This window comes from Antedon mediterranea, chromosome 7, assembly GCF_964355755.1.
Source record: "Antedon mediterranea chromosome 7, ecAntMedi1.1, whole genome shotgun sequence".
Classification (NCBI taxonomy): Eukaryota; Metazoa; Echinodermata; class Crinoidea; order Comatulida; family Antedonidae; genus Antedon; species Antedon mediterranea.
The window spans coordinates 13,860,687-13,867,008 of NC_092676.1; the positions used below are offsets into that span (position 1 = coordinate 13,860,687).

The following is a 6,322-nucleotide window of genomic DNA, read 5'->3' on the forward strand; positions in this document are numbered from 1 at the left end:
TTAGATTACCTTCTTGGATCAGCTAAAGTATCAAGTTATAACTTCATGCAGCCTAAGGTATGGGAATATTTTTATATTACTACTATATTACAAGTGGGTTCTATATATAATCAACTATCAGTTGGGCTGCATTATAATAAAATGAACACTAAAATTAAATATTGAAAACGTATTTTTATTTTTAAAAATTAATTAATTTCTGGATACACATACGCGAAACCCACATACGCTGGTGGCGCCCTTTCAGACGTGATTGAAAGTTTGGACCAATTAGAAGTCTTGAAATAGAGGAAAGCGCCACCAATGTTATTTTTGATCGAAAAACTTTGTTTAATAAATAATACGAATATTCTCTCTCACTAGCATGCAGTAGTCGCAGTTAAGAGCGGCATCCTCTATCTAGAAATGTAAATTAGTACAGGAAATAATATTAAACTAAATAATATAAATAAATTCATAGCTATATAGATGTTTAACAATGTTGATTGTACTTGTAATTAACCATCACATTTATTTTAATTTGTCAAGTTGAAGCAGACAACAGATGATGTTATATAAATGTTATAACTATTATTTACCATGCAAAAATATTATAGGCCTACCTATCTGTATTACTATTAATATAATATTTTCCTGTTTTACAGAACACTCGCAGCCACCCTTGTGGTGTTTGCAGCACAACCTGTGGGTTGAACTCGGTAAAGTGTGTAGGTTGTGGCACCATGCTAGGTGCGAGGTTTTGTCGCTAAAACAGCTTTCGGATTTGGGGGAAATCATGTTGGAATATTATTGTCAGCGATGTTGCGGTCGGCCATAATATAACTTTGGGAACTCATTGTCTCGTATAAGGAAATCATATGAAGTTGGAATGCTACAGTCTGCTGTGTGTTCTTGACACATTGTCAGTTTTACTTTTTTGTTAGTAGCCCTTCCTAAATTTGAGTTATCTAAAACTATTTAGCCTACCTAGGTCTAGCCTAGGCCAGAAAGCCTATATAGGCCTAGCTAGCTAGTAGGTGCCTAGGCTAGTATATTTTAAACAAATAAATAATAATAAATAATTATTCGAAAATGAAACTTACAGTCAGATGGAATACTTTTTCAGTTTCTCTACTACTCTAGGTTGGCCGAGAATTCGTTTTTCATCCTCGACCTAGGCCTAGCTTAGCAAACAAAACACCAAATTCCCCGGAAAAAACTTGGCTAAACTTACACAAAACAATACCGTTTGTAAACACGACGGTATCAGAAGAATTATTTACATATACATAATTGTTTAGTTCAAACACCTTTGAAAACTTGATAATAATATTCCAACTTGATAAAAACCGATAAAAAACTGTATAAAGGGTGGCCAATGTGAGGTTTTTCATCATGGGGGGAATTTTCTGTTAATAGCAGGCAACCATGTAGAATATATCCCTTATGGGATGACAAAAAAGATAGGGGTGGATGCCGCTCTCAAATTTCAGGTCAAAGGTAATTTTCAAGGTTATAAGGTCAAATATAGCTTTAAGCTGTTTTCAACAACATATAAGCTAATTAAAAGAAATGTAACCATTATTGGATCATTATTGACATATTGCTGTAGATGGTGAAGTTCATCAATTTTTCAACTTACAAGTTTAAAGGTCATTTTCAAGGTCATAAGGTCAAATAGAGGACAGACTTGTTAATTATCGGTATTAATAATTGAAATAAATATAATTTTCATGATAGCCTGGGGCTGATTGTTATAGTGTGGTGTCAAAAAGACCAGAATTGTACTGGGAAGATTTTAAACTTTTTTAGTCACTCCTGGAAGGTGTTCAAGGAATGGAGATGATGAGTCCTAGAGTATCAAAATAACCGAAATTGGAGGCCTACTGGAATGTCTTAAATTTCATTTAAAAACAGAGGGTTTGTGGGTTGGGAGTAATGGGCGGCATGGGCACATGCCAATATTCGAAATTTTTCTGGGATGGAAGGAGGTAACGCTCTGGGGTGGGTATTTCTTCAAGCACTGATATATAATGCCTACTGGCCATCTGGGTAACGGCAAACGATTGAATCACAACCACATATGCATGCTTTTGGTAACAAATTCATCTGGCTCTTTAGTTTACATACACATGTAACAAGTTCCAAACTGACAACTGAGTTTTTTTTTTTATTTTAAGTGTTTCCCGAAGTAGAAATACAGTACTTTGAAGTGAAATACTTAATATTTAAGGGAAATATTATATCACTAGTGTTAATGGTATATATAGTCACTGAGTCTAGATGGAGGTAGCACCAAAGAGTAGTCTGTTCAAGAGTACTATATATTTGGCAATATTAAACTTTAGTGCAGTGGCGTATCCAGTAGGGGGGGGGGGGCCCCCCCCCCCTGATTTCGTTTCCGTCGGCACATCATCGCGGCCGTCGGCAAACAAAGGTGCCGGGAAAAAAAATAAACTATTTATTCTGACAATAATTGAACTGTAAACATAATTCTTTTGAGTGTTTGTTTATTTACATATCATATCATCATTGATCCCTTCAGATCAACTATTTTTTATTTTCATTACATCTAACTAAACACGTAAAAAATGTGTAGCACGTACGTACGGCCATACGCGGTAGATTGTTTACTCAAAAGTCTTTGACCTTACCCTAAAACCTTGTTTTTGCATGCAGTTGAGCCTCTCATGACCTGGGATTTGTATGTCTTCCTACGCTAAGAGATTATATAGTTCCACATGCCATGTGCTTTTTTGTCTAAGATATATTTATTAATTATTATAAGTGCCAAAAACCCGGGTTTTTTTTCTCGATATGAGGCCTTTATTATTCAAAATTTTTAAAGAAAAAGCACGTCATATACCATAAAAAATATCCATGTATTTCATTTTTGGAACAGAATATTCCTTGAGGCTCAACTACAAAACCACCATTTTGTGATATGATGTCATCGTAAGCCAATCAAAGCTGAGCTTTCTCGCGATTGGCATTGCTCACGGTTGAATGATTTAGGATTCTAGCTGATTTGATTGGTGGATGCGAATCACCCGCAGCGGAATGTTTTCTCTCGCGCGTGTACCATGGATCTCTCTGATCGTTAGTACACAAAGTTAGAGCAATGAATTTGTCCGAATTCCGTTAAAGATGTATTGTCCCCCAAAAAATGAAAAATAAAGATGAAAAAAATCAAATTTTGAATAGACCCTTTTGTAGTTAACATAAAGTTATTCACTTCCACCGAAAAAAAATCCGAAAAAAATATTGATTTCGCTTATAAAAAAATCAAAATAAGTTTACCATTTTTTCGAACTCATCGGCTCAGAAATTAGGCCGGTAGAGCTAACTCATACATATGCATGATATGTTAATGAGCATCCACACAGCAGAGATCTGATCTAACAATGGACGATGCACGTTGTATGTACAACACCACCAGAGATCGACGCGACTCGACTGTGGGTTTCCCTGGCCTGATCGTATAATGTAAAGCTGAGCTGTTAATTTGTCGGTAAGTAGGCCTAGACGGTTATTTTAAATATAATAATATATATAACGCAATAATAACAGGAAGGTAAATTAATTAACTTAGCCTGGGATTTTTTCAGTTCAGGGCTAGGCCTAGAATAATTAATACATGCTGCTGCATATTACTAGGCTAGTATTAGCAAGCAGACTGTGACAATCGGGTCCCTGCAGAATATGCCCAGCTAGGCCCTATACATTGTACTCTTCATAGACTGGCCTAGGCTATATGCCATCAATCTTAGCTACATTCCGAAAATACAGCCAGCTTGCTGTACCATATATATTTACAGTTGAAGCTTGTTTAACTAATTTTTATGATAAAAATAAAACAAACATTTTTCAGGGAAAATGGTTGCAATACAAGCCTGAAATTGAGAACCTTCCAGCAGCACTGTACAAGTAGACAGAGGGGAAAAGCCAGCTTAGCCATTTTACAACACAAACAAATGTTCTCTGTACTGTAGTAAGTCAAATATTTATTTTCTCTTTTTATAAGTTATAACATTATAAGTAATGTGTTTTAATTACCATAGAAAGGTAGTATACTTATTTGACTATGTCAAAGTAAGCAATTTCACTAGCCCAATTTTGCACTAAATATGCATGATCTATTTTTTCCAGATTTTCATACTTTGCTTTTACTTTTTTTAAAGATGTTGAGCTGATGAAGACTGGAACAGAGGTCACCCAAAGACAACAATGATAGACTCAGTATTGGAATATGATTGGATATTGCAGGAAAAATATTTCCGACTCTCCTGCTGCATTCGGCCAATATGTTCTTGTCCAGCTTGTAAAATATTGTATAATTTTTTTTGTATTATATGTACAGTATATTATTTTGTAAACATAACATTCAATAAATAAAAAAAAACTACTACAACAGTACACAGGATAAATTCTTCAAATTTACTTACACTTCATAATTTTACTGTAAATATTACAGTGCAAAAGGAGTTAATAAAATATATATATACAGTATATCTTATTGAATTCCTATATTGTTTTTTGTGTCAATTTGTCTACTAATTATCAATGTGTTGATTGTGGCAGTAATTACGACAGCTATAGTCTTCTAAGATCGCTCACATCCATTACAAAGTGTCATTTTAATAGTAAGAAACGTTTCAATAAATTGTGAATGTTGCCACTGTACGATACATTTTATGTTTCTCACTACTTGCTCTTATTGTTCAATCAATCAACCTAAAAAAAAAAGAAATTTGTGTCAAAATATCTGCATAAAATGTTTATTTGCGGAATGTTAATTTGAACCTATTGCATTTGATACAGAAAATATTTTTAAAATATTGCATCAGTAAAACATCCAAAACAATATTTAGATTTTCTTCTTTTTTTTAATTTTCACTGCCGAATAGATAGTTGAAATCTTTAAAAATTAAACCAATTCATTATGATAGAAGCAAAAATACATCTCTTCTGGTGGTGGTCTACTGTAGCCCTAGCTAGCAGTGTACTGCCTAGGCCTACTACACTCTACTTCTAGAGACAGAAGTAGGCAGCAGTTAGGCTACTCGAGACTGTCAGTGCTAGTAGTAGTAGTAGACTAGTAGTAGTACAGTAGCAGCAAATTCGGGCCTAGGCCTTGCTAGGCCTCTCCTGTTAGCGAAACAAAAACTCACCTAAATGAATAACATTCAACATCAAAGTTACCAACTGTAATTCTAACTTAGCATTCTGCTAGCTATAGTTTTCGTGTTTTCTTCAAGATTCGTCTCGCATCACTACTCGACTCTCTCGCACGCATGCATTGCTATCGTTGTTGGCTGTTGATTTGGAAAGCATCATCATCCACATGATGTATCCATACAATATGAATATTTATGAGCTAACTCAGGTCAAGGGTTAAATTAAACCGGAACACATTTGTCTTCCAGACAAATAGCTTCCGGTTGGTTAATTTTTGCATTAAATTGCGATTTTCCCGTGTAAAAAATTATTTTTTTCAATCCAAATTGAGGTCAAAGTGAATAACTTTTATGTGCAATTAAAATGGCAAATTCAACAAAAATATTGAAAAAAATTTTTTTTTCAGGGGGACAATACATCTTTAAGTAAACAACTTTATATATTTTATAAGCATTTAATAACATGTTTTATTGATATTTCCAATGGTGATATATAAAATAAATTACTAAAAAACGTAATTATATGTAATTATTTTAACCAAAAATGGCGTAGTTAATAGAATTGTCGACCGAGGCCGCAAATTGTTTTACTTCTTTCGTGGCTAAAAACGATCATTTTCGGCGATGTTTTAGACCCTATATTTCGAAAACTACAAATCAGATTTACCTAATTCTTTCTTTATTGTAATATGAATACAACATACTAACATATAATGTTGGTTTGGTTTTAATTTTGCATCGTTATCCCATATAAGACAATATGACTATGTAATCCTAGAACATATTGATCAGAGACGTCGTGTATGTACAGATAATGACACCAATTTTGTCGGCAAATTGGCAATTCCCGGCCCCCCCCCCCCCCCCCAACTTCAAAATCCTGGATACGCCACTGCTTTAGTGTACACTGTACGTGGAAAGTCTTAATCTTAATCAATTCCATTTACAAGGAGTGGATGCGTTAGAAATGGTTTCCAGTATGACCTCTTCCCATAACCAGCAAATAATGACGTGCTGCAACCCGTAATGGCATGGAAGCTGGTTAGATTATTCTTAATAGGTTTTCAACCACTTTATTGTTCACTATACCAGACATCGTCCATACTTTTGTAGGCTACTGTTACAAAGTGCATATCATTAATTAACATCAACTTTCATGTATAATT

At 34.4% G+C, this 6,322-nt stretch overlaps 2 long non-coding RNA genes across 2 annotated transcripts; one reads left to right on the forward strand and one right to left on the reverse strand.

Annotated features, from left to right (window-relative positions):
* The first annotated feature begins 3,207 nt into the window (after window positions 1–3,207).
* Window positions 3,208–4,490, forward strand: LOC140054627 (uncharacterized). Its single transcript, XR_011846540.1, has 3 exons — window positions 3,208–3,490; window positions 3,851–3,970; window positions 4,161–4,490. It is a non-coding gene; the product is annotated as an uncharacterized lncRNA (long non-coding RNA).
* On the reverse strand, window positions 3,967–5,466 carry LOC140054628 (uncharacterized). Its single transcript, XR_011846541.1, has 2 exons — window positions 5,151–5,466; window positions 3,967–4,713 (listed from the first exon to the last, which is right to left on the reverse strand). It is a non-coding gene; the product is annotated as an uncharacterized lncRNA (long non-coding RNA).
* Window positions 5,467–6,322: the final 856 nt, after the last annotated feature.